The sequence below is a fragment of the Oryza sativa genome, chromosome 8 (genome assembly GCF_034140825.1).
Source record: "Oryza sativa Japonica Group chromosome 8, ASM3414082v1".
Taxonomy (NCBI): domain Eukaryota; kingdom Viridiplantae; phylum Streptophyta; class Magnoliopsida; order Poales; family Poaceae; genus Oryza; species Oryza sativa.
Window position 1 is genome coordinate 6,897,634 of NC_089042.1, and position 26,862 is coordinate 6,924,495.

At 41.0% G+C, this 26,862-nt stretch overlaps 1 long non-coding RNA gene and 1 pseudogene across 4 annotated transcripts; both read right to left on the reverse strand.

Annotated features, from left to right (window-relative positions):
• Positions 1 to 895: 895 nt before the first annotated feature.
• Positions 896 to 3,971, reverse strand: LOC136351423 (uncharacterized; annotated as a pseudogene).
• Positions 3,972 to 20,548: 16,577 nt separating this feature from the next.
• On the reverse strand, positions 20,549 to 25,400 carry LOC136351447 (uncharacterized). Of its 4 annotated transcripts, none has more exons than XR_010734557.1 (4): positions 25,280 to 25,400; positions 24,992 to 25,146; positions 24,466 to 24,548; positions 20,549 to 20,743 (listed from the first exon to the last, which is right to left on the reverse strand). It is a non-coding gene; the product is annotated as an uncharacterized lncRNA (long non-coding RNA). The 4 variants fall into 4 exon arrangements; XR_010734556.1 differs by lacking the exon at positions 20,549 to 20,743 and adding an exon at positions 21,256 to 21,331; XR_010734558.1 differs by lacking the exon at positions 20,549 to 20,743 and adding an exon at positions 23,186 to 23,335.
• Between the last annotated feature and the right edge of the window lie 1,462 nt (positions 25,401 to 26,862).

Here is a 26,862-nt window from a genome sequence, read left to right on the forward strand (position 1 = left end):
GGTTAACATCTGGAACTAAAAATATAATCGTCTCAATTCTAATAATCTTATATAATTGACATAGGCTCGATTTAAAAAGGTTATAAATTGTAATAATCATATATAATTGACAAATGCCCGATTTAAAAATGTTTTAAATTGTAATAATCATATATAATTGACATATGCCGGATTTAAAAATGTTTTAAATTGTAATAATCATATATAATTGACATATGCTCGATTTAAAAATGTTTTAAATTCTAATAATCCTATATATTTGACATAGGCTCGATTTAAAAATGTTTTAAATTGTAATAATCATATATAGTTCACATATGAAAGATTTAAAAATGTTTTAAATTGTAATAATCATATATAATTGACATATGCCCGATTTAAAAATGTTTTAAATTGTAATAATCATATATAATTGACATATGCCCGATTTAAAAATGTTTTAAATTCTAAAAATCTTATATACTTGACATAGGCCCGATTTAAAAATGTTTTAAATTGTAATAATCATATATAGTTGATATAGGCCCGATTTAAAAATGTTTTAAATTCTAATAATCTTATATAATTGACATAGGCTCGATTTAAAAATGTTTTAAATTGTAATAATCATATATAATTGACATATGCCCGATTTAAAAATGATTTAAATTGTAATAATCATATATAATTGACATATGCCCGATTTAAAAATGATTTAAATTGTAATAATCATATATAATTGACATATGCCCAATTTTAAAATGATTGAAATTCTTATTATCAAATATAATTGACATATGCCAGATTTAAAAATGATGTAAATTCTAATTATCATATATAATTGACATATTCCCATACAGAATGAGTTGGATCTTCAATACATCTAAAAACAAATATACATCATCCATACAACAATCTAGGGCAATACTTCGGTTTTCCTCACATACTTTCTTCTCACTAATGTTCCCTCCTTATGATTGTCCCATGAGTAAGGGGTGTCTTCATGTGATAAGAGGATGTTCGGGTCAATTGTAGCCGCGAACGAGGATGCCCGTCCAACTGATCATAATCTTCGTCAGTCTTATCTTCGACTCCGACGATTTTTCTTTTGCCTGGGAGAACCACGTGGAGCTTAGGCTCGTCGGGTCCTTTCCCCTTCTTTGCTTTGCTAGCCATGTCCTTCACGTAGAAAACTTGCGTTACTTCATTGACTAGGACGAAGGGTTCGTCTGAGTATCCAACCTTGCTAAGGTCAACCGTTGTCATCCCACTGTCATCGATCGATACGCCTCCACCAGTCGACCTAACCCATTGGCACCGGAATAGAGGGATCTTGAGAGTTCCATAGTCAAGTTCCCAAATGTCATTGATGGCACCGTAATACGTCCTTGTTGTACCATCGTGTATCATGGCATTGATACAAACAGCACTGTTCTGGTTCATGCCCTTGCTATCTTGGGCTCTTGTGTAAAATGTATACTCATTGATCTCATAACCTTGCCATCTCGTGATCGAGATAGATGGTCCCCTCGCCAAGAAGGCTAGTTGTTGGTTAATCGTCTCGTTACCCATGAGATGTCGTTGTAGCCACGCGGGGAAAGTATCAATGTGATGTCGTGTAATCCAGGCATCAGACTTACCGATGTTTTCAGAGCGAACAATCACCATGTGCTCCTCGATGTAAGGAGCCACCAACGAAGATTGTTGCAAAACCGTGAAATGTGCTTTATGGAATAAATTGATGTCTATAGTTATAATTGCTTTCCTTCCTAGAGTCCCCTTTCCCCGTAGTCTCCCTTCATACTGTGATTCGGCCACCCCGATTGGATGAAGGTCTTCAATAAATTCCATGCAAAACTCAATGACCTTCTCTGTTCCATACCCCTTGGCGATGCTTGCTTCCGGACGAGATCGGTTACGAACGTACTTCTTTAGAACACCCATCTATCTCTTGAAAGGAAACATGTTGTGTAGATACACGGGCCCGAGAATACTAATCTCTTTCACAAGGTGACTTAGAAGATGCGTCATTATGTTGAAGAAGGAAGGTGGAAAGATCAACTCAAAGCTGACAAGACATTGCACCACATCATTCTGAAGGTCTTCTAATCTATTTGGATCGATGACCTTGTACGAAATTGCGTTCATGAAAGCACATAGATTGTTATTGTTGCCTGGACATTGTCAGGGAGAATACCTTGAATTATAACAGGAAGCAGCTGTGTCATCAACACATGACAGTCATGAGACTTTAGATTTGTGAACTTCTTATACTTCGTGCTTATAATTCTCTTTATATTAGAGGAGTATTCAGACGGTACCTTGATTCTCTCCAAGCATTCAAACATTCTTTCCTTCTCTGCCTTGCTCAGAGTGTAGCTGGCTGGACTCAAGTACTTGCTTCCATTCTCTTTTGGTTCCAGGTGGAGGTCGTCGCGCTATTTCATATGTTTGAGATCATTATGCACTTCAAGTGTATCTTTTGACTTCCCATGTACACCTAGAAAGCCCAGCAAGTTGACACAGAGGTTCTTGGAGAGGTGCATCACGTCGACTGCGTGACGGAAGTCCAAGACTTCCCAATATTCTAACTCCCAAAATATAGATTTCTTCTTCCACATCGCCGCGTGACCATCTTCGCCTGCTATAGGTTGGCTGCTAGGTCCCTTTCCAAATACTACTTTAAGATCTTTCACCATAGCAAACACGGCTTTACTGTTTCGATGCCTTGGCTTAGTACGGTGGTCCGCCTTCTGTTCAAAATGCTTGCCTTTCTTCCGGACAGGGTGGTTTGCAACAAGAAATCAACGATGGCCCATGTACACAACCTTCTTGCAATGCATCAAATACGTACTTTCAGTGTCTTCCATACAATGGGTGCAAGCCATGTACCCCTTGTTTGACTATCCGGATAGGTTGCTAAGTGCAGGCCAACCGTTATGGTTACGAACAGAAGGGCTCATAGGTTAAATTGCTCATGTTTGTCCTCATCCCACACATGGACTCCTTTCTTCCACAACAGTTTCAGATTGTTGACCAGTGTTCTTAGGAACACATCAATTTCATTACTAGGTTACTTTTGGCCTTGAATAATAATCGGCATCATGATTTACTTACTCTTCATACATAGCCAGGGGGGAGGTTCTAGATACACATTGTAACAGGCCAAGTACTATGGCTGCTGCTCATCTCTCCAAATGGATTCATGCCATCCATACTTAAACCGAACCTTACGTTTCGTGCATCCTCTCCAAAGTCTTGAAATGTTCTGTCGATGTTTCGCCACTGCGACCCGTCGGCGGGGTGTCTCAGCATCCTGTCTTGTTGATGTTCTTCTGTGTGCCATCGCATCATTCTTGCATGCTCTTTGTTCCTGAACAAACGTCTGAGCCGTGGCATTATAGGGAAATATCAACCTTAGCAGGAACTCTCTTCTTCAAAGGTTGTCCGTCAACTTCACCTGGATCATCTCGTCTGATCTTGTATCGTAGTGCTTGACAAACCAGGCATGCTTCTAGGTTCTCGTACTCCTCACAGCGATAGAGGATACAATCGTTCGGACAGGCGTGTATCTTCGGAACCTCCAGTCCTAGAGGGCAGACTATCTTCTTAGCTTCGTACGTTGTTTCAGGCAACTTGTTTTCCTCTGGAAGAATGTTCTTTACTAGTTTCAATAAGTCGCCAAATGCCTTGTCACTTAGACCATTTTTTGCCTTCCATTGCAAGAATTCCATAGTGTTACCCAACTTTTTATGCCCCTACTCGCAACCTGGGTATAACGGTGTCCTGTGGTCCGCTAACATACGCTCCAATTTCTGGACCTCCTTTTCAATTTCACAGTCCTCCTTGACGTCCTGCAACATCTGACCAAGATCATCTACAGCGTCACTATCTTCAACAGCCCCGTCCACCTCGCCCGCTGTATTTCCTTCAAATCCACCGTATTGAGCCCAGTCCGGAATGTTCTCGTCTTCTGCTTCATCTTCATCCATTTGAACCCCTAGCTCCCTATGTGAGGTCCAAACATTATAGCTCGGCATGAAGCCCATCTTAAACAAATGAATATGAATAGTTCTTACTCCAGAATACTCCCTCTGGCTTTGCACTTAGTGCACGGACAATGGATAAAACCATTATTCTGCTTGTTAGCCTCGGCCACTCTCAAAAAATAATGCATGCCTTCAATAAACTCTTTTGACCGTCGGTCCACGTGCATCCATTGCCAATAAACTCTACATAAAATGCACAAAATAACGTGAAAAATAAACCACGAAAGTCAAACCAATTAAACATTTATACAATAGTTATATATAATTATTCATACAATATTTACCAAATAATACCACATATTATTCATGTTTTAATTACATTTAAAGTTGCAAACAAATATTTAATGTGTTGTACTTATATTAATTTTAATTTACTTAGTTTTCTATTCTTTTAAATTATTTTTCTATCACAAGTTTTTATAAAATTCTAAAAAAAAACCTACTTTCTATATACTTTCTCTCTCATCATCTTCCACTCAATTCTAGAGGCAAAAATGTGTAGAAAACATATATCTAAATATAAATGCTAAGCAAAAAAATAGAAGAGGATCAAGTTGCTAACCTTTTAGACACCTCAAAATTGTGTATTATCACCAAACCAAATTCACAAAAAAAATTGAGCAGCACCTGCCCTCCTCCTCTTCAAAAAATGAAACCCTGCTCGGGCTAGAGGAGTAAGAAGAACATATACGGGCATGCTAACTTTAGTACCAGTTGGTGCTACCAACCGTTTGATCTTTATACCTGGTTGGTAGCACCAACCGGGACTAAAGATCCCCTGGAGCCTGACAGACTCTAACAACCGGCGAACTGGGATCTTTAGTCCCGGTTGGTGTTACCAACCGGGACTAAAGATTAAATAGTCCCGTTGCACTTATAAACCAGGACTAAAGATCATATTTAGTCCCGGTTTTTTAGTGAACTGGGATTATTGTGAAATTTGGCCGATCGACCAAAGATCGTTTCTCTAGTAGTGAAAAGAACCTATCACAAAAATGTGTTTGTCACTGCAGAAGAACAAGGGAGCCATAATAAAAAGAGAATTTAGGGTCTGCCCAGCAATATTTTAGGCAAACACTGAGGAATTTGGTTTATTGAAACAAAGTGTATAAATACTCTGCCTCAAAATAAAGGCAAAAATATGTTTAAAACATGATTATTCAGGAGCCTAATAATTGATAAGGACTATGAACGTAAACAAAAATAATAGAACAGTTTCTTACCTGGAATCTGTGAATCAGTAACCTTGGTATTTCTCAAGGTAAAAAGAAGTTATGTAGCTTCTCATGAGGGACTACACCAAGATCTATTCCCTCCTGAAGATCCTGGAATATTTCAGCGCAAGAGTTCCATTAGCCAAACTTCTACCAAGAAATGGTGCTTAATTACTATAGTATATAAGCATTTTGGCCACAGAAGAAAGGTCATGCTTCGGCACATGAAAATTTTTTACTAACGAGAAAAAATGTAGCCACATGAAAAAAAAATTATTGCACCTGGCATATTTACCAATGTGATGTTTTCGTTTGCTGCGTTGTGTTGTAGGTAGGGTTCAGAAAATGATGAAAGCTTAGCTCTCATTGTGCGACATGAACTGCTCTAGGCGTGGGCAAAAAAATCCTGAAGACTGAAAACCGAGCCAAACCGAACCGAACAGAAGAGGCGGTTTTTGGGTCATCGGTTGATTGTCCGGTTTTTATATTTTCCTGTGCATCAAGCCCAACTTTCACTGTGGCCAAAAAAATACATGACAGCTAACAGATCCACCAAATACTATTCCCTCTCTCCAAATCAAGACAGGCCCTCGGACAGAGCTGGGCAGGCCGTGCGTACTGATCTTTCTCGGTAAAACTGACCCTGAAAAAACCGAACCGATCTTCTTCGGTTTATTTTGCTCGGTTGATATTTTTCTAGAACTTCCTTCGGTTTACATTTTACGAAAACTAAATTCCAGGCAACCTGAAAAAACCAATCTGATTAAACCGAGGAAACCGAATGCCCACCTGTACACTGCTCTGTGACTCATTTGTGGAATAATTGGCTTGAAAACCAAAATTACGCAATACAAACCAATATAAAATAGTTAGGTAGTCTGAAGGCCTCTTGCAAATCATGGCCAGTATTACTGATTCATTTTTTTTCTATTGAAAATAGTAAGGTAGCAATATCTAATAGAGCTTGTCTATGACTACTTTCTTAAATACATGATTTTACAAATGCTACTCAAAACTTTCATCACAACATGAAGGTAACAAGCAATTAGCTAAAATGAAGATCAAGCAGTAAATCTGAGGCAAAGCTTCAGGTCTCCTACCCAGCTTTCATAACTCATGCAATTTCAGCACAGTCAAAGCGGTTTCTACTGAAGGTTTTAGCTGCTGACTACCACATAAGAAGTCAGCAACCGGGATTTCACTATTTCACCTTCCCTTCCTATGCCTTGTATCTCAAGATCAAGTAGCACCAAAACTTGTTGTTTCTTTGGCATATTTTTAGATACTCTGGCAGGAGACCAATTCCTCGTGACCCATAAATAACATGGATTGCACCCATTACAACAATTGGCATCCTTGAAATATCACCAACATTGAGATATTTCAGAAAATAATTTGGGAAATGATATAATCATCAGCCACTGTCGCCTATGCTGATAAATATGTTGTAGGACAAAAGGAGATCTGTGAGCTGATGAAATCTTGTCTATTAATGACCACCAAGAGATAGATGAAAAGCCAGAGATGAAGCCTAAGCGTAATGGAGGAGCATATCACTGCCACAAAACATCAGATACAAGTCGGCACTATAGGTGCCGAAGTCGGTAAATCAACACATATAGTGCTTTTCCTGCCCACCCACATTTTTTTAAAAAAAATGGCATCTATAATATATTATAGATGTTGGTTTTTAAGTAACTGATGCCTATAATATATTATAGATGTTGGTTTTAGAAAAACCGATAAATAAAACAAGCTGAGCCAGGAGCACCTTTTTAGCGCAAAGGCTTAGGCGTGCGCAAAAAAATCCCAAAGACTGAAAACCGCACTGAACCGAACCGAAGAGGCGGTTTTTTGGTCATCGGTTGATTGTCTGGTTTTTATTTTCCTGTAGTTCGGTGTTGGGCTTTTGCTTCGGTTTCCATCTCATGAACCGACGAGACAGAAGAAATTGATGAGTGTTTGGCCAATCCAAAATGCTCGAGGCCCACTAACGTGTGAATCAAGCTCACTTTCACTATGGCCCAAAAAATACATGACAGCTAACAGATCCACCAAATCCTATTCCCTGTCTCCAAATCAAGCACAGGCTCAAGCACAGGCCCTCGGACAAAGCTGGGCAGGGCGTGCGTACTTGCGGGAAATCGACCGTGGTGTGCGGCATAGATCTTTCTCGGTAAAACTGAACCCCGAAAAAACTGAATCGATCTTCTTCGGTTTATTTTGCTCGGTTAATATTTTTCTAGAACTTCCTTCGGCTTACATTTTACGAAAACCGAATTCCAAGCAACCCAAAAAACCGATCCAACTAAACCGAGGAAACCGAGCTCCCACCCCTACAAGGGCTAAGGGGCTTACGCCTCCTCCTCCCCTCTCAGCCTCTCAACCGGTCAGCCCTCCACTCCACCTCTCCAAGGCTTCCTCTCCTCCCCTCTCCCCTCCACCTCCCCTCTCCAGTGTCGGCGGAGGTCGGGCAGTGGCTCCCAGCACGGATCTAGCGTCAGTGGCAGGTAGGGTGGGGTCTACAGTGGATCTGACGTTGGTGGCGTGCATGGCAGCGTCGGCGGTGACTCCGACGTCGTTGGCGTGTGGGGTGGCGTTGGTGTGGTGGGTGGGGTGGCTGTTCCCGCGATGGATCTGGCGTCGTTCATGTGGTGTGGCAAGAAATTTGAGTTGTAAATCATAGAATCTAGTTTCAACATCCAAGACACATGTATTGAGAACCTTGCATGACTGCTAGAGAGCATTTGCTTCACACATGCCACTGAATTCATGATTTCACTAAAGATTGTATTGGTGACTCTCCGCCTACCCCCCAATGAGCTTGTCGCCGTCTTCGTTATGTTTTCGGCCGACTGGCCGATTCTTTTCATTAAATATTGTACTAGTTTCCCCCGCAAGATCCGGGATTTAGTCGTTTGCTAACAAAGGTATCATATCACTTGCTTTGAACATATATATAAGATTTATAACAAGTGTTAGCATGATCTATTGTTGTTATTACCTCTTATTCAATGTTGTGTGGTAATGCATACATGTTCTGATTAAAACAGTTTTAGTTTCTGATTTTTCTTCTCCATTCCGGTTTTTATTTTTGTTTGATGAAAAGAAAAATTATGTTATTGAATTTGAAGAGTATATCCATGCAATGTGCTCCTCAAAGTTGATTGTAAGTGTGCTTAAACTTGGACATAATAAGGAACTTCTTCACATGTTAAGCTATATATCCACCATTAATTCTTCTTCTTTTTTAAGTATTTTACCACTTGCATTCAAATTATATGATTCAAGGAAAATTGGTTTCATTGAGCGTGAAGACGTATGCTCTATTGTTCTACTAATACATTAATTTTACTTTTGAACATATATACTAAATCATTGATTTTATTTGTGCGAATTGTATGATTGTATCGATATTTTCATGACATATTTGATACTTTAAGACTTCGGCATAGCAGTGTCATCGTTCTTTGTATCTCCTTTGAAGCAATTTGGAGTGCCAAATATAGTAACAACTTTTTTTTTGCATATTATTCAATTGTTAAACTTGAATATCACCATGCAGATTTCAAAATGTACACTATGGAGGTGGCTCAGGGCATAGTCAGAAGCAGCTTCCCCTTTGTTGTCCTCTTGGATCCTAAACCCTGCACAACAACCATATCATCAGGAACATCATAAAAGCAGCAGATTTCTTCTGCATCTTAGTAACACAAGCACTTCCAGAAAATGAACTCCTTAAGCCTAAAAAACGCAACAAAAAATGATACCTTTGACAAACACCGAAAGAAAAATTGCATCTTCTCATAAGAATGTAGAAGAACACAACAAAAAATATTTTATTGAGTGTTTCTTGCAACATCTTGTAAGCATGTAGAAGTAACCAACCAAAATTTCTTGATTATTTTTTTCCATATACTGGGACTCGATGACTGTGTTAGGCGTGTCACCTGGTGTCGCCGCCATCACGTGCCCAGCAGTGGCGGGCAGCCAGCAGTGAACTTGGTGTTCTCCCTGGAAAATAAGTTCATTGTCAAGATCAGGTCAGTCACATGCTCACATTCACATCAACATAGAGGCAAGAATATGGAAGAAGGGGCAAGAACGGAAAAAGAGATTTGGGTTGGGGGGGGTGCTTACTTCTCCCACAAGTGGAGGTTGAGCAGCTTGACCTTGTCTCCACGCCACCTATCAACTTGAACTTGAAACTCACTGAGGCCTTGTGTACAGCCAGCGATTCCATTGCCACGCCGACTCGAACTGATGTGACACAGAGATTCAATTCAGCAAGAAATAGGACACGAACAACTACTATACATGATCTACCAAAAATGACGATGTTCTTTCATGTATCATGGACAGATGCTAGAGGAGAATTGATTGGATTGAATTGGTGCCTACATGGATGGCAGCGACTTTGGTAGGGAAGCCATAGATACAGAGCACCATCTTGCATTTGGTCTACCATGCGCCACACTGGCTCTCGACGTTGTGATGCCGGATCTGCCGCCGTGGGTCACCATGAAGCTGCAGCCTGTGACCAATCCACCTCATTAATCACAAGAAACCGTGGCAGAATCACGCGGTTCGCGAGACGAGACGAGATGAGGCAACATGGCGTGGGTAGAGGGAGTGGGACCGGTAGCATAAGAAGAACTCCCACCTCCTCTGGCTCCTCCACCACGGCCAGCTTTCACCGGCAGCATTTAGGCGTCCACGGGAGAAGGAAACGAGGAGAGAGGGGTGCTGCTTTCTTTCTTTCCATGGGAGAAAAAAATATACGACTCAGTTGTACAACTCATGTACAACTAGAGACATGCAGCCATAGATCAATTAAAGGAGAGTATATTTAGATGCACTACAGTCGTTTACAATTGTACATGAGTCGGACAATTGGATTGTATGCAAAGCAATTTCCGAGAAGAAAATAGGCAGCCTGCCTTAGGTAACGTGGGAGTGGACGCAATTTCCTTGCCTCGAGCCACAAGACGCCTTTTCCACTTCCACACCAACATAACGAAATAGTAACGAGGAAGCTTCCTATGCTACAACTGACTTGTGGGACCTTTGCCTGACCGTAATTGTTCTTTTTCATTGACCGGGGTGAGCCCGAGACGTAGTGGGTGGACTCAAGAAGTAACACCCATAGCTCACTGCTTCTCATCCAACCAGAGTTGCGCACGTATTCACGCAGCAACAGTACACGTCACTGTTATAATAATCCGATGTGGACAACGCGAGGAGCGCCCCCTAGCCATCGCCTTAAATAGGTTCGATTTCAAACGGGAGCAGCTCTGCGTTGTGTGGTCACTATTAGCATCTCTCTTTAAAGTGTTTTATCAATATATTCAACATCTGTATCAATATTTTTTTTTAATAATAGAATGAGTAACATCCCGGCCTTTGCTCCAAAGAGTTACAACCATTATTACAATCTAGCATTTTAGAAGAGTGTAATCCAAAATTAAGCGTGTCGACGTTTGATGTCGCGATTCCGGTATTTGCATAGTATGGGGATCGTTGGTACCAGGGTATATGCGAGATTGTGGTAAAGAAGATGGAGACGGGGATTTTTATATAGGTTCGGGCCCCTGAATTGTCAGGTAATAACCCTACTCCTGTTGGCCGAAGCCGGTCGTTGCTCTTATTCACCATAATCACACCAATACAATATATGGGGTAGCCTATCTAACTATTGTCAACTTGGCGGTCTGAAGTGCTGACTCGTAGTCAACAACAGTGTAGGCTTCCTCCTCGAATCCGTATCCGGCGAGATCAAAGATAGCGCTATGTCTCTCCTGATAGTATCCGTGGACACCATAGGGGACTACCATGCTTATCTCTGAAGTCGATATCCGGCGTCTTGTCTTGGCGCATGTTCGCTTGTATGTTGATCTTGTGTCTTGATCTATTGTTCCGTGTCCCCTCTCCTGCTAGGGGGCCTTGTATTTATACCCATAGGTGTCCCCTTGTCCAAGTAGAACTAGGGAAAACAATATGGATACAATCCGAATAGTCCTTGTCGTTTCCATGTAGAACTCTAGTTGTCTTTCCTTATGCGGAACTTCTCCTATATCCGAAGGTTGTTTCCGTATAAGACATGGTATGTGGTGGGTCCTGCCGAGATTTAGTCAACTGCTATTAGGTATGTGGTATCCATAACCCTGACAGTAGCCCCCGACTTTAAGGCAAATGAACGAATTCATATTCTCAATCCGAAGACCTTGGAATAACTGTTATCGAGGTCACGTGACCATTCTAGGTGAGTTCAGAGATAACGTTAGACTTCCCTTATTAGCCTCGTGCGGGCACCATATAGGGTTTATCTGAGTCAATCTCCGACGTCAACTAAGAAAGTACAGAGCATACGACTAAGTCTCTCGTCTTGCTGTAATCGAGAATTTGGATTGAAGACAAGAAATTTTATCTTGGCGGGTACACCATCTCTTCATTCCGTATTACTTGTCGAGATCCACCAGCCGTTCTCGAGTGATCGAGAAGGCGCAGAGTCTACGACGGAGCCTTGTCAACATTTGTCTTACTCGCCTTAGTCGATCTTGGTATAGAATCATAGCGACATGGAGTCTTCGACAATGTCGAATAGAATTTTCTTGAAATCAATACTTAGAAAAGAATATTAGATAGAAATAGCTCCCGAGCGAATGCTCAAAGGGTGACATGTTATAATGTGTATGGAAAACTGAAAATGAATTAAATTTACAGACCAATGTTTTGTATATGAGCGTCTTCTCTTTTACCGACTTCTATCAGTCAGTTTGTTGAGTCATACACTCTCCCTAGCCCCTAGCCTTGTCGTCGGAGAATCGTTCTCGGAGAATAAGGCTCTTGGACCCTTGACCTGCCTTGGTTGAAAAAGCGCTTACCCTAGCTCCCATCCGTGAAGTTGGAAAACCCAATTTCCGATTGCACAGCTTGGTTAATACTCACGGTGAGAACTCTTACATGACCAGATCATACATGGTCGTTCGTCTCTGCATTACCTGACAAGGCCTTATCCGCTCTGGGCGTCCCCAGCGAAAGTTCCCTTAGGTTCCTCGGAGGCCTTGCCAGGGCGGCGTAAAGGGACAGTAGGATTGGTTTCAACTCGAGGTGTTATCGTGGTAAGGGATCTCTGGGCAAAACACTTGGCGATATTATGTACCTGATATCAACTTTTTTGGAGTAGAGGTAGTGGGAGAATCGCTACGCCGCTGGTCGAGAAGCAGGGGTAGTCATTACTCGGCCAATAGAAGGGGATGTAGTGGGAAAATCGCTACACCGCTGGTCAAAAACCAGGTGTAGCTTTAACTCGACCACTATAAATAAAGGTAGTGGGAGTATCGCTACACCGCTGGTGGAAAACCAGGTGTAGCCTTAACTCGACCACCTGAAGTGGATGTAGTGGTAGAATCGCTACACCGCTGGTCGAGAACCAGGTGTAGCCTTAACTCGACCACTATAAATAAAGGTAGTGGGAGAATCGCTACACCGCTGGTCGAGAACCAGGTGTAGCCTTAACTCGACCACTAGAAGTAAAGGTAGTGGGAGTATCGCTATACCGCTGGTCAAGAACCAGGTGTAGCCATAAGTCGACCGCTGGAAGTAAAGGTAGTGGGAGTATCGCTACACCGCTGGTCGAGAACCAGGTGTAGCCTTAACTCGACCACTGGAAGTAAAGGTAGTGGGAGTATCGCTACACCGCTGGTCGAGAACCAGGTGTAGCCTTAACTCGGCCGCTGGAAGTAAAGATAGTGGGAGTATCGCTACACCGCTGGTTGAGTACCAGGTGTAGCCTTAACTCGGCCAATCAAGTGTAGCCTTAACTCGACCACTCGAAGTAAAGATAGTGGGAGTATCGCTACACTGCTGGTCGAGGACCAGGTAGTAGTCGTAACTCGACCACTTAAAGTGGAAATAGTGGGAGAATCGCTACACCGCTGGTCGAGGACCAGGTAGTAGTCGTAACTCGACTATTAGAAGTAAAGGTATGAGAGATCACTATGATCTACTGGTTCAAAGACCAGGAGTAGGAGTCTCTCGACCATTTGAAGTCGTGGTGCGAGGACCGCTACGCTATCGCCGTAGTCGTACCTCGACCATCTGAAGTCATGGTGCGAGGACCGCTACGCTATCGCCGTAGTCGTACCTCGACCATCTGAAGTTGCGGTGCGAGAGATTGCTACGATTTACCGGTTCGAGAACCAGCGAGTAGAGTTATCTCTCGAACACCAATGGAAGTTGCAGTGCGAGAGATTTCTATGATTTACCGGTTCGAGAACCAGCGAGTAGAGTTATCTCTCGAACACCAATTGAAGCTGCGGTGCGAGAGATTGCTATGATTTACCGGTTCGAGAACCAGCGAGTAGAATTATCTCTTGAGCACCAATGGAAGTTACTAGAGTTGGTTTGTTACATGTGCATCTCATGTGGCTAGCATGACTCACATACCCAACTTATAGCATGACTCATATCGGGTGATCAAGCCAACAACGTTCACGAGGAATTATCCGTTAACAACCTTTTCTCGAATAGCCCAGCTATGGCCGGTGCTATGAGATAGGTCATCGGTCTTCGTTGGTAGGTTGGGTGTGACAACTCCACATTTATCGAGAACGTTCTCGATAATGTGTGTGTGTTTGACCACAACCTAATTGAATGCTCAATTGTTCCTGAAAAATATTTTCTAGAATGCAAGACATATAGTAGATAATATCGAGTATGTACTCAAAAAGCTGCATGGATCTTCTAGTATTATCAGGATATAATAAGCAGATTAAATACCAGGGATCATGTAAATGGTAAACAAGCATGATTTATACAGAAGAAAATAGAGCGAGCCCCCAGCGTTAGACTGTAGTTGGCCTATCGTCGGAAGCACTCGCACAATAGATATTGTATAAAAAACATGCTCTAGGTAAACATAATAAATTATTGATCTAGCAATGCTGTATGATCTGAATAGGTACGATAAATTGTGTATAAAACATTGTGTACCTTTGTAGATACATGCCGGATGTATCTACGAAATTACTAGATCAATTTGAAAAACCAATCTACCAATAACCTTATTGCGTACTCGTTCGACATCATATGATCTGACATCTTTTGGTACGCCGCGTATCTTAAGGCTTGGGTGATCTCGATAGACCAAGTTGTCGATGACGATGATGGTTCCGATCTTGTCGGGGCATGTACTCTGGTTGGGTTTGACTTCCTAGATCCAAAGTAGTTGAAGTATCCCTCGTCAAAAAATCCATAGTGATGATGACTTGGCAAAGCTTGACGAAGATCCCGATCCGACGGAGAACGTACTTCGTTCGGGTCATATCACCCAGCATACGAAGTCGTTGAGGAGTTTGTTAAAGAATCCATCTCTTGAACCCATCTCGTCAAAATCCTGAAGCACCAAAATGACCCTTCCTGGCGCGCCACTGTCAACATTTGATGTCGCGATTCCGGTATTTGCATAGTATGGGGATCGTTGGTACCAAGATATATGCGAGATTGAGGTAAAGGAGATGGAGACGGGGATTTTTATACAGGTTCGGGCCCCTGAATTGTCAGGTAATAACCCTACTCCTATTGGCCGAAGCCGGTCGTTGCTCTTATTCACCATAATCACACCAATACAATATATGGGGTAGCCTATCTAACTGTTGTCGACTTGGCGGTCTGAAGTGCTGACTCATAGTCGACAACAGGGTAGCCTTCCTCCTCGAATCCGCATCCGTCGAGATCAAAAATAGCGCTATGTCTCTCCTGACAGTATCCGTAGACACCATAGGGGACTACCATGCTTATCTCTGAAGTTGATATCCGGCGTCTTGTCTTGGCGCATGTTCGCTTGTATGTTGATCTTGTATCTTGATCTATTGTTCCGTATCCCCTCTCCTCCTAGGGGGCCTTGTATTTTGTAACACCCTGAAAATTCGACCGACAAAATCAAAACTCTAAAAATACGGATTTTCAAAAACTTTTTAAACTAATTGCATCATGCCGATCTTATTCGTCTATTTTATCTGGATTTGATCTCGAAGATTATTAATCGTGAGTAAAGAATAGTTAATTAGGAATAAACCTTAAAAACAAATTGGTAAAATAAATACAAAATAAAGATTAGGTGGGATAGAAATAAATAAAATATTATCGCGACCATATTTGGATCAATTAAATTTAAATACGATGGAATAAGAATTAACCCTAATTAAAACTCAAATAAATTACATAAAAATAAAATATGAGTAATATTAATCTAGGGTGAATTCATTAGTTAAGATAACACAAATATTGAGTAAAATGCATATATGCAAAATTAAGAATTGTGGAATCAAATTTATACGGAAATTACACTAAAATCGGGTTAATTAGAAAACGGCACTGTTCATTGCACCTAAGGTGTTCGACGGGGTCCCCTAACCCAGCTCCTCCTTTTTCCCCCTCTCTCTGTCGCCACCGTCACCGTGCGTCGCCGCCTCGCGCCCCGAGCCGCCGCGCGCCGTCGCCTGCCGCCGCGCCACCGTCGCCATCGCCATCTCATCGCCGCGGCCGCGCCGTCGCCGTCGCGTCCTGCCCCGCGCCGCGCGTGCATCCCATCGCCGCCTCGCGCCGCGCGCCACCACTGCCGCGCCGTCGCCGTCGCCATCCCGTCGCCGCGTGCGCTTTCCATCGCCGCCTCGAGCCGTGCCGCTGCCGCGCGGATTAGACCTAGCAGATTAGATAGCCGAGCGGAGGCAGTATCCCTGCATAGATAGTTCACCCCTGAGTGAGGCAGGTGCGCTACGATGGGACAGCCGTTGAGGTAGGACCGAGAGACGTGCCCTACATCGGTGTTGCCATTGGTTGGACTGCCATGAGTGTGTGAGAGAGAGAACTTAACTTGAACCATAATTTAATATGCGTGTGAGACTTCTCTTTCCCCGGGAGTGCCAGAACTCCTCTCACTGCTAGAAACATGGACGCCTAGAGTGCATGAGGATTTAAGTTCATGGAGCGGGTACTGCCAATGCGAGGTTATCAAAAAGCTTTGCCGTGACGCGTCTCATGTGTTGGGACGAGGCTCATGTGTTGGGCAGTCGCGGAGTGCGGGTAAAGTGTACATCCACTGCAGTGTGAGTAAACCAAATCTATTCGAATAGCCGTGCTCGCGGTTATTGAGCACCGGGACATGTATTACACTTGGCTAGACTCTAAATTCTTAACTTGTGTGGGATGGGATATTGCATGATGAATTTTTATGCTGATGGAGCCACTTCCTGAGAGGCGGGAATGTGGACGTCCTCAGAAAACCATAACGACTCAATGGCGGGAAGCTATCCTTGGGATCACAATGGATGGTGGACAGAACCGTCATTGTTTAATATGAACACTGGTATTAAAACTTGAACAGTCTATGCTAGGTCTTAGGCTTGTGAAAAGAATTACAAAACTTGCTTTGTGCAAAAAGAACCATAGCCATCCTTTGAATTCCTCTGTCATGTGCATCATTGCTGTGATGGCTTGCTGAGTACGGTTGGTACTCACCCTTGCAAATATAAAATTAATCAGAAGCGGGAGATGAAGCCTTGGAGGATCCCTATGCCTACTATCAGGAGGGAGATGAAGACGATGGCGCTCAGTAGGTCTTAGTACGGTCGTTGCCTGTGGCAATGGCATGCCGCTGCCTGAATTCCGCTGCCTTATCTATTTCTGCTTTTGGATGTATTCCGGACCGCTCGGTCCGATGATTTAAGACTATGCCTGCGGGCTTATGATGTAATAATTCGTATTAGACACTCGTGTATGTGCACTTGGTATTTCAGCTATGAATTCGTGTGTACCAGACTACTTGATCCAGGGAAATGGTACTATTTACACGATTGATTCCTATTATAAAAACGGGGGTCTACATATTTATACCCATAGGTGTCCCATTGTCCAAGTAGAACTAGGAAAACCAATATGGATACAATCCGAGTAGTCCTTGTTGTTTCCATGTAGAACTCTAGTTGTCTTTCCTTATGTGGAACTCTTCCTATATCCGAAGGTTGTTTCCGTATAAGACATGGTATGTGGTGGGTCCTGCCAAAATTTAGTCAACTACTATTACGTATGTGGTATCCATAACCCTGACAAAGCGAATCACACCAAACCAAATTAAAGGAAAACCAAACAGGACAAAGCGAACATTATTCCAGTCTATTGGTGAATCTCCATATGTAATTGGCAAAAAGTTGCATAACCGTCGTCTCAAGCTTACGACATGCAACAAACAAAAACTCTCCATATTCATCACACTTTTATAATAGAGCTCACTGCCGGAGCCAATATGCTGTCCTAAAAATTACCCATATATAGTAAACAGATGGTGATTTATCAAAAACCCTATTATTTCTACTCAACCATAGAGTCCAACATAAGGTTGAGGCTCCAACAAATATCAGTATAGAAAGGGAGTAGCTATATAAAGGGAGTATCAGTATATGTATCAATATATAAGGAGAGTAGCTATATTTATGGCGCTATATGTTTTAAAAAAAATAGTCATCATGTATTTATATTGTAAGTTGCTAAATCATGTATTTATATTGTAAGTCCCTAAATTATATATATGTAATTTTAGTGTAGTTCCAATGTAAATCTTAAAATTACATTTACAATTAGTATGTAATTATTGTGTAAGTATAATGCAATTATGGTGAAACTAACATGCATACTAATTACTGATATATTGTAATTAGTATATAATTAAAAGTTAAAAGGTAATCTGCCGCCAAGCAGAAAAAAAATCAGACGGACCAAAACAGACAAACAACTAAAGATCTGTTTTGATCTGTTTTAACATATCAGGAATTTCACCTAGGAAAATTTTTTTAGAAAATTTATAACTTTTTTAATCCTAAGATTTTTGTGAACATAGAAGCCACGACTAGAACTTAGTTCTGTAGAATAAAATAAAACACGTAGTTTTCTTGCACATGGTCAGAGTTCACCCAAAATAAAATTTATAAAACCTTGTGATAACAATTTTCAAGTCAAACAAAACAAATTTTGATCTTAGTTTAAAACCATAATCATCTCATAATTTCATCTTAACTTAACCAACATACTTAGGTTAAATACAAAGTAACGGAAATATTGGTTTTAAACTATGCAAATATAAATGGTAAACAAAATAAACATGGTTGCATGTGCATATTGTTATTTTAGGTTGGTTTTTGGATCTTCTAGGTGCATCGTATGTCATGGCTAGAGAAAACTCTAAAAAATAAATTAAGGAACAATAAATCCCACCAAAAATTCTCATAAGTACTAGTACACAACACCCTAAAGCTCCCAGTTATTTTAGTTTGAATTTATCACTCGATGGATACCCCAAATAATTCCTACAACTCATCTAAAAATCTGGAAAACAGGATACCACTTAGCCTATTTTGCACCTTCACCATAATTAAACCACAATTAATCTAGAAAAACCCTTTGGTCAGCATGTTAAACACATTGTTCTCTACTAACTGGTGCAATGTCTTAGTCAAATTCGTAAATGTAACCACATGAAGTGAGGACCACAAGTTAGTTAAATGATATCTCGACTACAGTCAACAAGCCACCTAGTCAACTTTACCAAATTACCAAAGTAAATCTAAAAATAGTTAAATCTTGGGACTTGGCACTTTGAGCCATCACATCCTCGTTGACCATGAAGCAACCTTGTCTCCCCCAAAATTCTAAATTATGGAGTAAGTGGAAAGGAGGAGAGGGATTAAAACCACATGTTGAATAGTTTAAACAATTAGAATATTTGAAGCTTCTAGGCCTCACCCTCCATATCTCTCTTACATGTGGGACCAAATCCTTATGGGACCCATGTGTCATCCAATCACAGCCAACATACCATCCACTCATCTCTCTTTTAATCTTTCTTTTATTTCTCAAAAGGTGAGATAAGGGTTAAAATACAATTCTCACCATATAATTTACATTACTACTCACACATGCCTAGAGTACATCTTCATGGGCCCTTTAGTAATTCACATGCAACCAATCAACATTAGTTAATCACCCCTTGAATCTATCTTTTTTTTTTTTACAAATGGAGGAAAGAAAGAGAGAAGGGTTAAAGTCAACTTTCACCAAAATTCATACTATCTCTATAGTCCTTCTAGGAAGCATCTATATGGGCCCATTTTCTATCCATTCATCATCCATACTACCTTGGTGAATCACCTCTTAAATCTATAAATTTTTTATTTGTCAAAGAGGAAGAGAATGAAAGAATGGTTTAAAACCAAATTCCATCATGCTCCTCACCTTACCTCACTAAGGGTGTTTGAGGATAAGGGGATTGAGGAGATTAGAAAGATACGCAAAACGAGATGAGCTATTAGCTCATGATTAATTGAGTATTAACTATTTTAAATTTCAAAAATAGATTAATATGATTTTTTTAAAGCAACTTTCCTATAGAAAATTTTTACAAAAGACACACCGTTTAGTAATTTAGGAAACGTGCGCGCGGAAAACGAAAGAAACCAACTCACTCACCCTCTCGAACGCTGCCTAATTCTTCTAGGGAACATCCACAAGGGATCACTTGGCAGCCTCACATACTAAACCATGGGTAGAATTCAAGTAGAAGCATAGCCCTTTAGCTCCCAACCCCCTGAAATCGTGTCTAAGCCATATCATGACACCTAGCAAACCACTGCCTGCATACAGTTCAGTTCGTTTAATCTTGTATGTGTATATACGCAGTGTTATGCAGTATTAAATCCATGTGTTGGATATTTACTAGAGTGACATCTAGCTACACTTTCAGAAAATCTGCTTCAAGTTCAGGATTCAACATTGACATTAAACACCTTTTTTAGTGAGCACATGAACCATAATTACTTCAACTCTTCAAGCCATTATGCCTCCATCAATGTTTTTCCGTAAGCTATGAAGACTATTGCTCAAGACGCACCATACAAAAAGATAAGGCAGCCAATAGTCTAACAACAATTATAGTTGTAAAGCCATGGTTTGCTAAAAAGCATAATAATACCAACTATCCTTGTGAAGCCAATAATTGAACATCAGCATAATGTCAAGCTATCCTTGTGAAACACAGAATTAGCACGTCACAACATATTTCACTTGATCCAAGGTGTGTTTACATAACTTAAAAAGGTTCCGACTTTACATCCTTGCATTCAAATAGAAACATTTGGACCATATTTTGGTGGTGAATTAAGCTTAAAGTATCATAGCTAAAGCAGCCAAAAAGATGTTTTTGTCTAAGTCTCAAAAGTTCTTGCATCGATGGATTGAGGAAGTGGACCGAGAGGGGGTATATCTCTTCTAAAACTATGGAATATGTTTCAGAACAATAATCTAGAACGGTATAGCCGATTTGAGGAATGTGATCCTAGTTTGACTCCCTAGATTTTGATCCTTTTTATTTTTTTTCCATCCACAACTGATAGTGCGATAGCAGATGGCTCGATGCGACAACAGGATACTTCGTCCCAAAATGACACCACCCTACATAATAAGAAATGCATTCACAATCAGAATATAAGTGAATATAAACAACCAAGTGAACATATATAAATAACGGCCAGTTAGTCTAGCAAATAGAGAGTTAGTTTACCTAAGGATTATACTAAGAGCACTTCAGTAGGACCATGCTAACCGTATTGGACAACAGAGTATACCACCATCTATAATTGTGGAAAATAGAGTTTTATGAATTTAATTAGGTACTAATAGCAACACTTTATTTAACCAAAAGTGCAAGCGGCTACCCGAAGCTAAAATTAGAACTGACATCTTTATGTGAAATTTTTGTCCTAAACGCAAAGTGGTACTTATAGACATTCATCTCTATTAGTATATAAACCTTTCACTAATGCAGTTTAATGTTCACTTGAGTCACAAGATTTTCTAAACTTGAAAAAAAGGAACTTGAAGAAAACAAGGATTATACCATGAAAGTGACATAACAAACCATGTGATTATATCCAATACTGACTCAATAGAAGCCCAGATATACTTAGAAGAGTACACAGTTATGTGTAGAAATATGCTTCTGACTCTTTGAAATCTCGAAAAAAAACAGAACCTGTATGCCTGCAGTATGCAAAGCCATGAGCAAAATAACCTGTTAGTATATAATTAAAAGTTAAAAGGTAATCTGCCACCACGCAGAAAAAAATCGAATGGACCAAAACAGACAAACAACTAAAGATCTGTTTTGACATACCAAGAATTTCACCTAGGAAAAAATTGTGGAAAATTTAAAATCAAATTCCACCATGCTCCTCACCTTACCTAACTAATTCTTCTAGGAAACATCCACAAGGGACCACTTGGCAGCCTCACTTACTAACCATGGGTAGAGTTCAAGTAGAAGCTAGCATAGCCCCTTTAGCTCCCAACACCCTAAGCCATATCATGACACCTAGCAAACCACAGCCAGCACGACCTCCATCATTTGAGTAGCCACTTCGCTACTCTCATCTTCATCCTTTCCTTGTTACGTTCCACAATGAAACTACTCCCTCCGTTTCGTTTTATTTGACACCGTTGACTTTTTAGCACATGTTTGACCGTTCGTCTTATTCAAAAAAATTAAGTTTCCTATCATTTGATTCATTGTTAAATATACTTTTATGTATATATATATATAGTTTTACATATTTCACAAAAGTTTTTGAATAAGACGAATGGTCAAACATGAGCTAAAAAGTTAACGGTGTCAAATAAAACGAAACGGAAGGAGTACCAAAAACACCATCGGAATCTCCAAGAACATCCACTACAAACTCTGAGACGAAGATGTTTAATCTGTCGTAGATCTTGACTAGTGGGTTTCTCCGCACTTCATCTACGGAAACACGATCTCCTTTCCATGCCGGATCTATCCATGTCTTTTTTATTTCCTTTTGGCACAGGTCGAGCACATGGTGTTGCGCCCGTCGTTGTTCTCGGCATCTGGAGCACCGCCGCTCGTCGCTTCGCCGTTCCCGTCGATCCAATAAAAGTCCAGCCGAGCTGTTGCGCCGGGGTAATGTCCAAGTTTCTAGAAGCAAGATGGCCAATGGAACGAACCAGGTCGCCATCATCGAGGAGATACCCTCCTCCTTCTCCAAGTCTGGCCACCGGCTCTCCTCTTCGATTCCTCACCCCCAGGTGAGCTTCGGCGCGATTCTTTGCACCGGTAGAGTCCTAAGGAGATCTCTGATCCATTCCTCTCCATGTCTTGGCAGGCCAAAGCCCGGGAGACACCATCGTCGTCAACCTGCCATTAACGCCGCCGCCGAAGCATTCCTCGGTTCCCCGTAGTTTTCCGAGCATCGTCGGCGCATGCGTGACCTCAAGTTGGAACCCAGGAAACCCAAAGTCACACATGCATGCACTAGAATACACTAAGGGCTCCTTTGGGAGCTGAGGGAAAGAAACCCAGGGAAATAATCCCCCAAGGGGATTTTCCGTGTGACATATGAACTCCCTCCCTTCCCTAGGGAAGTTGCTCTGCGTTCATTTGGAAAGGAATCCCACGAGGGGAAATTCCACTCTCCTTTCCTTTGAAAATGCTAGCTGCTAGGGTTTAAAATGCGTAGCGTGATAAAAAATGAAACTCACAATAACTAATGAGCAGGAAAAGAAAATCAGGGTAACAAAATAAATTCAAAAAATTCATACAGAATTCGGAATATCCACAGAAAATTCCAAAAATTCAGACATTCATATAGAAAAGGCATAGAAAAACTGGTGAAAATTCAGAAAATTCACAAATAATTTGAAAAATTCAACATTCAGCTAATACAAAATATGACAAATTACAAAAATTGAACCTTGGTTGATTGGAATATTTTACATAGGCATACATTAAAATGACAGATAAAGTAAGCTAAAACATCAGTGTAATGTCTTTTCGACAACTAATGTGCAATCATTAACAGTTGACACAAATAGACATACATGTAAGCAAAGGTTAAGTGGAAGCCATTTTGCGGCAAGCTTGCAAATGTAATCCTTGGAAGTATCAAATAATCATCTCGGTGGAACTAGACTTAATCTTTACTCTTGTCACTTGTAAATCCCCAAAACAGCAATTTCATAAGGGATAATCTGTCAAATTTTTTTCTCAATTAATGGTTGCAAATCAAAATGTCTAAGCCGCAGCTAAAACAACTTCAAGAGAATGTAAATTGCTTGTATTGTTCTATTTCAAGTCCAGATACAAAAGGACACACAATATAGAAACAAACATGTATTAAAACTCATCTTCTTTCTACAGTTATTAATGCTCCATGCAGAAACAAGTTTCAAAGAAACAAATAAAGAAAGTTTCTACAACTTTGGTCGCATTCTTCTACATTCCATTGACACACAATATAGTGGTAAAAGTTTCACCTTTGGTCCATACACATATAATTTTCATCACTACCATTGAATCCCATCAAAAAGCTTTCTGCTTTGAAAAAAAATAATTCAACCATTTTGTTTAATTAGGTTCATGGGTAAAAATTAGAACACAAGTTAACACCAGCAAGTTGGTTCAATTCTAAACACAATGGCATGTGTGTTCTGACTACAACTCTGTAAAATTGAATGACAAAAAATATGATATTACAGTGCGAGCAACTCTTCTAAAGTGATTAATTATTCTATACATGCAGGGTCCATGAAACATCACTGCTGCTTCCTTTGGTACAGCAGCAAACAAACAATCTTCCTTTGGTACAGCAGCAAACAAACAATTGTATTCATTTGTTCTTTCTAGAAAAAAGTAGTTCTGATGAATACAGCAATGACTACAAAATGAATCACAAAATTGATGCACTGAAACTTGAACTAAAAAAATATGAAGTTATGTATCCTGCAATATTTACTCGAATTATCCCATCAAGATGCAGTTCAAGTAGAAAATAGTAAATCAAAGAGACTGTTAATCAGGGTACTACAAAAGGGCTCTCAGAACTTCTCAACTTGTGCTGCTAAAGATCTATTATAAGTCCACATGCTTAACTTTTTATTTTTTTATAGAGGTAGAGTGCTTCCACTAGCTCCAAGACACAAAGAAATATATGTCCCACTTGTGACCTAGCAGTATTAAGCAAAGAACATTCAGAGCTATACAACCTTTTCAGTATTAATGTGCAATGTTTCAGATGGATCGTGGCCATCTCCAGCTAGCTATTTCTCAGGTGGTCAGATGCAGTGTGTATTAGAATTCAGACATAGAGGCAAGAACTTACCACCCATGTCGAGGATGATATACTGCGTTCCCATCTCACCCTTCTTGCACTGAGCTTCCTTGCCATAAATCCTCCGCGAGATCCTGCGGATCACAAACACAAATCGATCATGGTAAGAGAACCAAATTCATGGTAACTGACGATTCTTGTAGTTGTTCTATCGAAACAGTGGATGCATCATCTTCCCTTCTTAATCAACGTTTTTCAAATTCTCCTTGGTTGTCTTGCTGCAGATGTACATTCCAAATTAAATTGAGTATCCCGCATATAGTCCAACTCCTCTCTGAATTTAATTGTGTATAGCAACTCCAGTGTATACATGTATAACTAGATCTACTCCTTTCTGAGTCTAGACATGTGTACAAATAAACAACATAACAAGTCTTTGCAAAGATCATTCACACAAGAATCACCGTGGTTTCTCTCATAAGTTTCAGATTTACACAAGATGCAAAAACTAATTTATAGTCGAACCAAACCGAATCGTAAACAGTCACAACACAGATTTTGGATCAAGGACATGAACCTGACGAGATCAGCCTCGAACTTAGTCGCCGTGCTGGCCGTGCTTAGGGATGGCCGACGAGGTCACTGTCGAGGTTGACCTGGGGGATGGGGTGCTGGCGCTGGATAGAGCGCGTCGCGTTGCTTCGGGTAGGAGCAAGATTGACGGTGGCCGTTCTAAAGAAGCGGTTGGGGGAGATGAGAACAGATTGAGCCATTGAGCAAAGATCTGAGGGGAAACCATAGAGGAGGAGGACAGCAGAAACCCTAGGAGGAGGAGGAGAGGAGGGGAAAGAGGAGAAGCGCTTACCCTGGTGTGGTGGTAGCGTTTCGCCGGAGCAGTCCTGGCGGTGGGGTCTCGCCGGAGGAGGAGTCCCGGCGGTGGCGCATCTCGCCGGAGGAGTCCCGTCGGTGTCCACTCCTGGTTGCGCGAGAAGAAGCGGAGGCGGATCGAGCGAGGATTTTTTCCTGACCTCCCGAGACCGGGGTCCTTTCCCCAGGGATCCCGCGTGGATTAGGCCGGAAAATCCCCGCCTCGTGAGCTTCCAAATGCTCCGGAAAAATAACCCGTGGATATTTCCCGCTTGGACCAGCCGCCCAGGGATTGGGCCGGGATCCCGGGCTGCCAAAGGAGCCCTAATTCGGGCCAGGGCTCGACATGCACTTGCATACCAAGCACGCTGCCGCTCGAGCTCGCCGCCGGCACAATTCTGTCCACCATCTTGCACAAGACCACCACCGATAGGTTCGCAAGGCTCCGCTCTACAAGTCTTCTTTTGGCCACTCCACCTAGACACCTAGATCGCAGCCGCTGCTCTGTTCCCCCTCACCCCGTGTCACTGACATGCGGGCCCCACTTTTTTAGGCGCCAGGAATTAAGGGCCTATTTGGCATAGCTCCAGCTCCAGCTCCACCCCTCCTAGAGCTGGAGCTCAACCAAACAGTTTCAGCTCCACCAAAACTGGGAGTGGAGTTGGGTGGAGCTCTCTCACAAAATGTACTAGAGTTGTGGAGCTGGGTTTAGGCAGCTCCACAACTCCACTCCAGACTCAACTCCTGGAGCAATATTTAGAAGTTGGAGCTGTACCAAACAGGCCCTAAATTAGTGAGAGATTAAAACATGTAAGGTTCTTTTTGTAAGGAGGCTGAGTATGACATGTGGACCCGAGGATTTAGCTGCAAATAAGCGAAAACTAAGGTACTCTTTATGAAAATAATTTAAACATGTGCTAAGGATCTTGGGTTTAATCCTTAGAAGTCTTGGGAGTTATCTGCAAATGTTCTCTCACTGGCCAGTGGGCCCCATCACTTTAAAAATCTGGAAAATACTCAAGTCAATATTTGCACAGCAGAAAAATAGGAGAAGTTGTAAAATTCATATAAAATCCATTTTAGCTCCATTTGAGTTGAAACAAATTTCTGTGGATTCAAAAAGTTATAAAATTTAATGGAAAGGTAAATTTTGGCGCTTACAGTAGAATAAATGCCCCTGAAAATTCATATATGGAATATTAGACATAAAGCATACACTAATTTGTAAAATCTATAGCAAATTCAAAATGACTCATTTTGAGGTGAAATAAATGTTAGAGTACTCTATGAATCATGCTATTAATTTTCATGAACGAAAACTACACTCTTTCAGTAATAAAAACTTCACCAAATATTTATTTAGTAAAATAACTACTTTAGGGCAAACTACAAACTATAAAATCCATAAGTAATTCATTTTAGCTCCAAATGAGAGACTAATCTTTGAAAGAAACCATATCCAAAAAAATCACCAAAATTGGATAATGAATAAATGCTTAGAAACTTCTAAAATTCGTGCAAGATTAATTCCAACTCCAAATGAAGTGATCTCAGATTTGTTAGGTTGGTAAACTAATGAAC